This window comes from Prinia subflava, chromosome Z, assembly GCF_021018805.1.
Source record: "Prinia subflava isolate CZ2003 ecotype Zambia chromosome Z, Cam_Psub_1.2, whole genome shotgun sequence".
NCBI lineage: Eukaryota > Metazoa > Chordata > Aves > Passeriformes > Cisticolidae > Prinia > Prinia subflava.
The window spans coordinates 29,721,401-29,733,194 of NC_086283.1; positions in this window are offsets into that span (position 1 = coordinate 29,721,401).

Below are 11,794 nucleotides of genomic sequence, written 5' to 3' on the forward strand. Positions count from 1 at the left end.
ATTCCTGACATATTCAAGCAGTGGTCTGCTCTCCCTGCTGCTCAGGGGCCTCATGATGCTGCCGGAGAGAGCCGAGATGGAGGGCAGTGCGGTGTCAGGGCAGCCATCTTGGCAGCTGGGCTCTGGGGCCATGGGAAGGGTGCTGGCTTGGCCTGAGCTGGGAGTCAGGAGGTGAGGTGACTGCTCCTAACACCCTCCCTGCCTGGTGCCTGTCTGGGAAGCTGTGCTGGCTTGGACTTTCTCACAGAGTAGAAGCTGTGTCTTTTACACAGGCAAGAAGGATGCATGGGGGCATTGGGAGAGGGGGTCACGACACAGGACTGACACCTCCCAAGGGTCTCAGGTGTTGGGGCAAGGGCTGCTGGCAGCATTCCCCCAACCTAGCGCATGGGAAGGGTCCCTGCAGAACCAGCATGAGCAGGGGCAGAGAATTTGGTACAGCCTTTTCTAACACCTGCCCCTCCTGTTCCAGAAGAGCTTGGCAGCAGCCCCCAGCCAGAGAGGCTGAACATGTGCAGACCCAGAGGCTTCCCAGCTGTCCCCACTGGTTTCAGAGGTCAGGGCTTCGAGTCTCAGTCCCTGTCTTCCACAGCTGTCCCCAAGAGACTCCCAGACACTTTGGTTGGAGCACATCCTAGCCAGAGATCTGTAAGAGCAGGATCACCCCAGGACCAAAGCCCAGAGGTCTCCTTCCCTGGGCCCTGTTGCCGTCTCCCAGCTTTTGCTGTGCTGCAGATCTCCAGGAAAGCCCTCCTTGCTGCTGCAGAGCTCCTCAAGTCGAAGGAGCTCAACTACCTGGAGCAGACTGAGCTGCTGTGGAGGATCCGCAGGTGATTGGTAAGGATGAGCATGATACCCAAAAGATAGACTGGAGATAAATCCCCATAGACCAGTGTCTATGCAGGTATTTGTTTATTGCAGCGCTGGAGGTGAGGGGGATTTCTCCTCCTATCTCACCCACCTTTGTCAAGTGCTGTGGTATATTTATACAGTAAGTCTTGCTTAGTGTTACTATGTCGTTATAACATTATCATAACTAATTTACACAGTATGATCTCATGGTTATAAATAGTTCTTTCACTGTGTTTGCTCCTCCCCAGTTCAGGGGTCATCAGGGGTCTTTGATGAAGGCTTCCAGTCTTTGCACCTGAACTTTTCAACTTTGTATTCAGAGCATGTGCATTTGATGTTCCTTGGTCCGTCTGGTCCTAACTGGTCTAAATTCTTTGTTTTGTAGCTAACTGGCTTTGCACTTGCCAATTTTTTGTTAGTACTATACTTATCTATCTCTGAAGTTATCCACCTGGTGAGTTTTGTTCTTCTTTACTTGTCTATTCAGCAGTAAGCAAGTACTTAACCATATACTGGCCATTACATTGTAGAAAAAGTTATGATTAAGGTTATATAGGTATAAAAAGCTATGATTCAGGTTATATAGGTATGAAGTTATATAGATATATAAAAAGTAATGATTTAGGTTATATTGATATCAGGTTATGTAGATGTATCAGGTTATATTGATACATAAAATGTCATGATTTAGGTGATATCTTATAACTGAAGCTATACAAGCACCTTGTAATTTTGATCTAAGCTGTACAGGCATCAAGCCCCAGGGCCCAGGCCTGCCCCTTGCCCTGCGGCTCTGCGGCCGTGCCCCTCCTGCCCTGCAGAGCCAGAGCCGCAGCCTGGAGCCACAGCCTTGGTCCTGTCCTCCCAGCACAACCTCCAAGGGCTCCTGAGGCGCCTCTCCCCTCTCCGCACCGAGCAGTAGGGAGGCCTCTGGACAACGGGGAGCTCTGGCAGCAGGGTCTGCTCTGGCCGGCTGCGGGCTCTGTGACATGCCCGTGCCCTTGTGCTCTCTCCGGCTGGCAGAGGACGGGAGCAGGGCTGAGCACAGCCTCAGGCACCTGCAGGACCCTCAGGCCCCGTGCGAGGGCAGGTTCGCTGGTGAGACCCACTCCCCTGGGTCTCTCTCTCTCTTTGGGCAGCCTGGCTCCCGTCCCCCGCCAGGATCTCGGCCTCCCCCGCCCCTCCTGCCCCCACATCGGGGCTTGGCGGCCACCTCCCCCAGGGCTGCGCCCGGCTGCCGGGGGTCACCGGGGCCGGCCGCACTGAGGGGCGGGGCAGGGCTGAGGGAGGCGCGGGGAGCGCGCCGGGAGATGGCGGAGACCAGGGCTGGCCGCGCGGTCCCTCGGGGAGCAGGGTGAGGAGAACCTGGCTCCGATCTTCGGCGGTGAGCGGGGAGCCAGGGCTAGGGGCAGCCGAGGGGTCTCTGCAGACACAGGAACTCCTCTGGGCTCAGTTTCTTTGGCTCACAGCCCTTCAGCCCCTGGACGTGGATCCCACTATCGCTTGCCTGGCTGCTCAGACTGCCTTGATCCTGAGGAGCCCAAGGAAGCAGCAAAGACCAGGACACTCCCTGCAAGTGCTGTGGTGCTGCCACTGAGCCAGCAGCGAGCCTCTGGCAGGCAGAGTGGGAGCTTCTGACACGGTTTCACAGAAACCACGGAATTCTGATTTGGAAGGGACCCAGAAGCATTTCCAGCAGAGTCCAGCATTTAAGTGAATGGCTCATCATCCAGGGATCAAAGCCACAACCTTGGCATTATGACCCGCAATGTCACGAGTGGCAAAAGAGGACTTTCTGAAGTCCTTCTCAGAGAGCAGATCCAACTCCAGCCCCAGGGCTGGTCAGCACTTTATGTCTAAAGGATCATACAGGTGTCATTGAGCCTCACAGGATTCAGGCTGGCAAACCAACGCTCTTTATAGAAATAACACAAATTATTTATTCTGCAGCCCAAAAAGCCAAACATGCCCAGTGTGGGCAGTAGGGAGGGGGGATTCTGCCCTGCTCAGGTGAGACCTCACCAGCAGAGGTGCTCCCACCACAGGAAGGACTGTTGGAATGAGCTGGGTTGCGGTATGGGGTTGGCTTTTTGAGACCTTCGATAAAAACACTAAAATCTTAGAATGTGGACAGTCTGTCTGCTCCCGCAGGAGTTGCTGTGGGTGACAGTGCAAATACAATAAACATGCAGCAGATTTCTACTCCAGACATGCCCTTATATTTGGTTTTCTACCAGCAGTCTCTTTTATGTGGCTGCAAAGATAAAGAGTGTCAGAGTTTGTTCTAAGGGTGTTGCAGGCATTGGAAATACCGGTTTTTATACTTTGAGGACATGGGCGTATAAAAGCCTTATGGTTTTGTTAAATGATTCATCAAGGTACTAATTAGGATTTTAAAATTTGGCATCTTGGCTGTAGAGTTATTCTTTAAAAGGCACATTAATGGAGAAGCCTTGTGGAAATTGTACTATTTCAGAGTTAGGAGTTTTGATTACTTCAGCTTGTCAAGGGATTTCTGATACAGAGCGTTGACATAAGGAAAATGTTGTAAGCCACAAAACAAGTTCAATGCAATTAAGGCAAGTCTTCCTCCTAAGCCCAGAAGAAAACTTCATTTCTTAACTGTGTAATACTGCCCTACAGTATGTCTCCAGTGGAAAGTCTGTAGGGTTTTTTATGAGGTTTCTGAAGATTCAGAATAAAGGAAACTTGCTCAGGCTCCTAAAGTTGATAGTTGAAACCTCTTCATTTTAAATGTTGCTTTACCTGTATCTGCCAAACTCTCATTTGGCAGAGGAAAAAGATTGCAATTTCAAAACTGTCATAGCAGTATCTTTTCACAGCCCAGATATTTGTGGTCCTAAGTTAGGTGGGACTGTGGATCCCCAGAAAACTATATAAGCACTCAAATGCCATTTTAGAAAAAAAATCTTTGCGAACAAATGTAAAGATTTGTGGGCTTTATGAATACAACATCGTAACCACAAGTATAGGAGAATTTCAGTTCTGCAAGTTTAAGAGGTTTAAAAATTTTATTATTTTATTTTTTATTACATTTAAACTATGGTTCTGTTCAATTTTGGCATGCTGACTCTTACTTCTGGAGGGAAATGCACATTACTGGCAGGTTCTTACCTTTTAAATTACCAGTAACATAATTACAAACATTTTTCAGTGCACAGGTACTTGCAGAACAAATAACTCAGAAAGAAGGATCTGTACTAGGATGCAGAGCTTTATTGTATAGATCCTAAATAATTGAGCAAAACTGATCTCATCCTATAGTTTTCATTAATATCTGCCTTTCACAGAATAAATTTGCTCATAGAACAACTTCTTGAAATTTCCCTACATCCGCTACAAACAGTGTAAGAGCACCCTGGAATTAACTACAGAGAATTAAATTGCTTATTTCCACTTGGTGTCAGTGACTAAAGTCATGTTTTGTCATTGCCTCTAGTTTTCAGCTAGCAAATTCTCTGAATGATCAGCTCACTGCCCCAGCATGAATTAAGGAATTTAGGTGAGATAAACCTTAAGGTCCAATAAAACAAAATCTGATCTTTCAGCTCAGGGATCACAGTTCCTGTGGTGGAGATGGGAGGGGAAAACTTTACCAATCCCCTCAGCTGCTAAATTAACAAAGCACTGACTAAAGATAGGATTATTTGTTCTATAACAAGAACCCATTTGTTACTTTTTTTTTTAATCTGCAAGTGTTTTCATTGAACCTTATATGTATTCTTGTAGATTCATGCTCTTGTACTTTATTTAGTTTTATTTTTCTGTCAGATAAGTCTTCAAACAGAAGACTTTCCACGATCTTTGAGTGTCTCATTGTGGATTTTGGCCTTAGCTGTCACCAAATGGACGCTGTTTGCAGCCATTTCCCCAAATCAGCTTCATTTTTGCACTGAGTACATTGAGTGCATGTGTGCTTCTTGGTCACTGTAGTGCTTCTTGCTTAAACCACTGGCAACTACATTTAAAGTCATATTACCTTTAGAAATTTCTCAAAGGAGGACGAGTAGAGAATCACTATTGCTAAGCCACACCTTCCTACGTTTCAGGTCTTCTGTTAATTTTCTACAGGGCCATATTTTTTTACTTGCATCAATGTAAAACTACTTTACAATAATATATAAAATTATTTTCACTGATAATTGGCTGCCTTGCACATGAAGAATTTTTGGAATCCTAAAAGCTTAGTTCCTCATGGTTTAAGAGATTTAGGTATTAATTCCAAACGGCATCTCACAAAGGGCCAGATTCCATCCAGGGATAAATGACTGCTCATCCATGCCAACTTTAATGTTATCTGCTCTGCTCAGCAGAGGACAGGATTTCACAGGAGGCTCTTATTTGATTCCATGCCCGTTCGCAGAAGTGAACACTTTATGCATCTCTTGGGCACTGTTGAAATGGCAAGCTCTCTTAAATGCTGCTAAGGGTACAAAAAAAAACTTGAGCTAATATTCTTACTGATAAAGAATCATTTTGCAATTAGCAGACTTATGAGATCTTATCTCATGAATGAAAGGTGCTCTGCCTTATAGTAGCCTGTGAGTGGGAAAAACCAGCTTTTGACAACAAAGCTTTTTAAAATGGTAATGCATTTCCTATGTGTTCTTACAAAGAAAATAGTGTAATGCAAACAAGGTAATAGCTAAGATACTGATATGCTAGCTACAGAAGAAAACTCCTATGCTTTCTAGAATTCTGAGAATCTGTTCATCATCTCCCAGACTTCTTGCAGGCTGAAACAGTACTTTGCTGGTTCCAAAAGTTTAAGGATATCTGAATAATTATTTCAGGCCTCCTGCCAAAGATTGCTTGAACATCTTGCAGAGATGACTTAATTCAGAAAATATGTATGCAGATAGGCAATAGTGGACCTGCAAGATATCCTCTCCAGAGTTCTGGGATAAATACCTAAAGCAACAAAATCTATTCCTTTTCCCCCTGCCTTTCCTTTCAGGATGTAGCTAATTTTTCTTGCCTGTGATTTCCCGTAAATATGCCCTGACAAAATACCACTTCCTCTTGTGTGTACCAATGTGGAAGGATATTATGCTGGAGAAATATGGAGTGTAGAAACAACCAAGAAAGAATAAGGAAGTAATTTATTTTTTATTCAGCCTGCCTGATAAACGTCACGCTTCACTTTGAATCAGCTGCCAAGTCCAAGTAGAAAAGAACTATCCTACTCACAGATACCTGAAAAATCTAATTAACAGTTACCTTTACTAATCAGTTGATTTATTTACTATAAAACTTTTCACTTGCAAGTAGTGTTTGCATGCTTTAGGACAGAAAATTCATTATTCCTTCCTCCTCCCCAAGTAATTCTTGCATAATTACCTGACTGAGCTTTAAGGGTGAAAATTATAGCTCTACAGACAAACATCATAAAACTGTCTTCAAAGAAGTGGCTCAGAAGCACAAAGCAGTGCTAATGTGTTATCTTTTTTATTATCATTATTCTTAAAAGTAAATATTGTTGGTCTCTGATAAGCACATTCAAGTGGCACAAACAACCCTGCAGCCAGCTCCTGTTGACAAAAAGCTATTTTCATGCCTTTCCTTCTCTAGGGAATGCTTGGGCAGGAGCGACACTTAGAGGAAGGCAGAGATGACACACTTCGTCAGCACTTTCTAAAATTAGTTTTGGATTCAACTAAATAAATATATAAAAATAATATTAATTTTCCTGCCCATGCCAAGACAGGGTTATGGTGGGTTCCTCCATTTGGATTTCAGTGAACCCCCAGCATCACTTTAGATGATGGGGCTTGCTGAGTTTGGCTCCAGGTCCTGCTGATAACACCTCCTTGACTTCTCAGACATCAAACGGCTATTTCCTACACTTACTTTCCTCTAGGGAAGTCTGCGTTTGCAACACACACCAGATCCAGATTTCCTCCTGGCTGCCTCACATTCCTGATACACAGACATTTTCCAGAACCTGCAGAGGATTTCCTTCAAGGATGCAACTGCTCAGTTTGGTGCCATTCCCACATCTTCAGCTTGAACCACCAGTCACTGAACCTAACTCTTCCCTATTTATCTTTCAGTTTAAGAAAAATCAGCCAATTTCTCTCAGGTCTCCTGAATGATGTCTGAAAAATTTCAAATACTCTTAACCTGTAGACCCTTAATGTTTTTCCTGTTTTCCAGTAATGGGGAAGGGAGCTCACTCCCAGGTGAGGCTGAGTTTCACCTCCTGGAAGGTCTAACTCTCTTTCTCAAAAATACTGTGCAATAAACATGGTAGAAGCTATTGCTCTGATTGCTTTGAAACGTTTAGGATAGCCCAGGGGTCTGCATGCTGCTGGTGAAGTCTGATCACCCTTAAGGGACAACTGGGCCAAATGATCTGCTGTGTTTTTGTGAGGAAGAGGAATTATGGACAATCACAATGCTAAATAGGAATATTCTGGAGGGAGTTGTGGGCATGCAGAAATTGCCATGCTAGGAGCTCTTAAAGCTTTCTTCCCCTGCCCTGAGTAGTGGTGAAATATCTCAAGTGAAATTACTCCTCCCACCAAGATTCAATCACTGCGTTACATTTCAGTGGAAATGTTTTTCTCTTTTCTACCCAGTGCAATTCAAAGACTTGTAAGAAAATGACAGCTGTAGTGCAGCTTTGTTTTCTGCAGTTCAACTGGACTGCAGTCTGCAAATAATTTTTATGCTTTTGAAAGAGGCTCATTAAATCCTCATGTGTGGTCTCAATATAGATGATGAAAGCTTTACATGTTGAGCTGTTAACATCTACCTACTTCACCTTGAAGTATCAAGGCACTTGTATCTACTTTTAGTCATTTTTAGGAAATTATGAACTACAGTGAAAATGTGCTGGTTTGAAAAATGCAAGTAATTATATCTTCAGAGAAGAAAATTCTGCTTTTCCCTCTTAAACTCATTTCCTCATAAAAATAAAATAATCCTAATTATTTTATTATTACTTGAATCAAGTAATTTCACAGAGATGGGTTAGCATCATTATCAGTTCCTGTTCACTGCTGGAAGGCTTAAGTTTCCCTACATAAAACTGGCAGCTCTTAGAAACTCCCAAAAGGTCAAAGGAGCATTGTGGGGTTTCCTGTTTGTAGTGGTGGGCACAATTTAAGCAGCAAATTAAGGTACTGGAATGCAACCAGTCCCATGTCCCATGAAGGGCAGCTGAGGCGTTTGGGTTTGTCCTGTTTGGAGGGATGACCTCGTGGTTCTCTGCAGCTTCCTGAGGAGGGGATGTGCAGAGGGAGCTACTGAACTCACTGGGATCCAGTGACAGGATGGGTGGGAAAGGCTTAAAGCTGTTTCAGGGGAGGTTCAGGAAAGGGTTCCTACAGAGGTGATAGATACCCCATACCTTAAAAATAATTATTTGGACAATGGCCTGAATAAAAGATTTTAACCTTTGGTTGAAGCTCTAGAATGGTCAGGCAGTTGAACTACATGATTTTCATAGGTTCTATTCTATTCTATTCTATTCTATTCTATTCTATTCTATTCTATTCTATTCTATTCTATTCTATTCTATTCTATTCTATTCTATTCTATTCTATTCTATTCTATTCTATTCTATTCTATTCTATTCCTATTCTAATTCAATTCTATTCTAATTCTATTTCTATTCCAATTCCCCACTTTTTTAAGGGGTTGCTGGAAGAGCCTATTGATTTCACTCTTAGCTGTCTCTTGGGCAAGGATTATGGTTTTGTAGACAGCAGCAGAACATGAGCCACCTCTTCCATGCCTGCTTTAATCTCATCTGTTTACCTCCTCATATACCTGCTGAAATGACCCTTAGAACTACCTTATGGCTTGTCTCATATGTACACACCCCTCCACTCTCTACAGGGCTGCTGTGCAGAGAAAATTGCACCAGGTTTACATCTCGCTCCCTCTTTTCATTTGTGAAGAGAGTAAACAAAACTGCAGCAGGAAGGGAGGAAGGGAGAGAGGAAAGGAAGTGGTGTCCCAAAGGGCTAGGGTCCTTGGCATGGAGCTTATCCCATAGATGCTTTTGGACCTATCTACAGGAAACTCCTGGAGAAGGTCACTGCCAGAGCTGGCTGCTGAGCAGAGCGTTCCTGAGAGCCCAGGCAGACAGTCAGGGCAGGCAGAACCCATGAAAATGCATCTTCATGCTAAGGAATCCTTAAGACCCTTCTTTACCTGCTTGCTTGGCACCCTGATCTTTTCATTCTATCATTCTTCAAACTGCAGGTTACTGCACTTTCCAGTTGTGGTGCTTGGGAATTCATCTCCTCTGCACTCTTTTTTTGGGGGGGGGGCATACAAGCCTGCAAAAAGCTCCAGTCTTTTGAGAGGTACTAAGGATCTAGCACAGAAACTCATCTTCAGTGCCTTTCACTGGGGAATATCTGCATAAACTAATAAATTAGGTAGTTTGCAGAAAACAGCTCAGACGTATAACATTAAAAAGAAAAACCAAATAAAAGCAGACAGAAGGTGTTACCTGTTCTTAAAGCATGGAAACAGAATCAGTACTAATAGCAACTTCTGTAGGAAAGGTTGTGTCAACCATAGATCTCTGTCCACCACAACAGAATTTCTTCATGGAGCAGCAACAAGGTGCAAGATATATTTTATATATTTTCCTAAGTAAATATAAATGCAATTCGTTTTTTAGATTTGAGACTACTTAGGGAAAAACAAGAAGACTGGGCTGCTATATAGCTCCTGTACATCTACAGACATTCTGATTTTCCACCAAAACCTTGAGTCCTAAATAATTTAGGTTGTTATACTCTTCACCAAGGGAAGTATATCAACATAATGACAAATTGGTGGGGTTTTAAAATTATTTTTCATTATAAAGATGTCCATACAACAGTTTGGTGCAATTCTGTATGCCATTTAAACATTACATACTATTCTGTTCCAGTTTGTTTTGTAAGAGGAAAAAGCAGCTCATGAGTTTTCCAGATGGAAAAGCAATCAGAGTTGCCCAACATCTGGAAATGGGAATGTGCGAGGGTATCAGCAACTAAAATTTCTTAAGACTTTTTTTTTTCTTTTTTTTTTTTGGAGGATTTTCTTTTGACTCCATGGCCAAATCTCTCCTGGTGCTCCAACACAGAATGGTCTTCCAGGACCTATTTCTCCCAGTTCTGCATGTTGAGTAAAGATATTTTGGTGGCTGAAAAGGTGTCAGTACAAAACTCATCAGTGGTAACTAAATATCAAATGTAAAATAGTAACTAAACATCACATGTAAAATATTTACATAGCTGTACTATCCATTGGGGGAAAAACCCCAAAATCCAAACACCATTAATTGATAAAACAAATGAAAAATTCAGATGGCAAACTAAAAAAGTACAACTTCTGCAGAAAAATGAGAATACCTTTCAAAAGGATTATGTCTTAAACAAGAATGCTAGTATATTGAGTCAATAGTAAATTTTCAATCAATAAAACATTCTATTTGGGGAAAAGTTTTCAGGATAGTAAAGATTCTTTTTCTGCATGTATTTAATGATACAAAATTATTGGTTTTTTTTATTTCTTTAAATAACTAAATAAATCTTTCTAGTCAAGCAAAAAAAAGAAACAAGAACCCCAACAACCTGAAAGGTGTTTAGAATAGCTAAATTGTGTATCGAGTCTCCCTTCAGATACACATTCCTCATATTTGTCAGTATTTAGGTCTATATGTTTGTGATTCTAGAAATGCACTTGGCTGGCCAATATTAAATGTAGGACAGCTGTGTGCCCCTCCCACAGCTCTGGAAAAGTGGCATCTATCAGCACTGAAGATGGGGAGACAAGAAAACATCAAATATGTAATTTTTAAATAAAGCTTTGTTCAGCAAGAACTTCTCAGGTCTGACAGGTCACAAATAAGATGGTATGCATGAGATCCAAAATCACCAAGAGGCCACAGCTGCTGCAAAGGTTGCCGTATTTTTCAGCTGCCTGCTGAATCAAAGAGGTGGTGCCTGGAAATTGTAGTCATTTTTCCTGCCACAGTCCTGAATCCCTTAAGCAAACTGTGATACCAAAGCTTCAAGACTGTATAGATATTCCCAGATCCACTGAAGCCCTGGAGTGGTTCAGAAGAAGGCTTCTTTTTCTGAAAGGTCTCTGAGGAGTTGCTGACCAGTAAGAATTAGGAACAGGAGTGGGACGTCAAAGAAGCCTGTATTCACTGGAGCATGAATTCTCCTCTGTACACTGAAATAAACATATTTTTAAAAAACATTGCCTCTGACAGAATTGTCTGAGTCATAGGACGGTCTAAGTTAAGGTGACAAATAATGAGCGTTGTCATACTGAAGTTTTATAACTGATAAAAACTTGTAATTAAAAAAAAATATTGTCAAGATTTGTCTTTATTACTCAGTCTACCCCTTCGCCTTTACTCTGAAAAAATACAAGGAATTAATCTTCTCTGTAACAGAAAATGTCATAATTAATACAATCATCTCCCTTTCCCATCACCTTTATAATTTGAACTCCATCATTCCCCATTTGCTTGAGAATTTTGGCAAACAGCAGTTAATAAGCCCAGAGGGCATAAGAACACCTTAATGAGATCATCTACTTGGAAGGGGAAGGAGAATCTGTAAAATTGCAATTATACTTCAAATGATGCTTTCAAGATCCACAGTAAAACTGAACTGGTAAAAAGGCATTTTTCCAGTGGTACCAAAAATCACTGTTTTCCAGCTGGAATTTTGCAAGGTAGCAAACTGAGCTTTGTGTTTCCAGACCTAAGCACATTTTCCTCATTTTTTCAGCATCTGCTTCAGGTATAACAGAAATGGCTCATTTTCCTGCTATAGTTTATGGGATGGAGGATGATGCTTATTACCAGCAGTACAAGTACCAGAGTCACTTGCTCATCAGAGAAACTTGAAGAGCTCAAACCCCAAACTGCGTTGATTGCATTTTTATCTGCAGAACA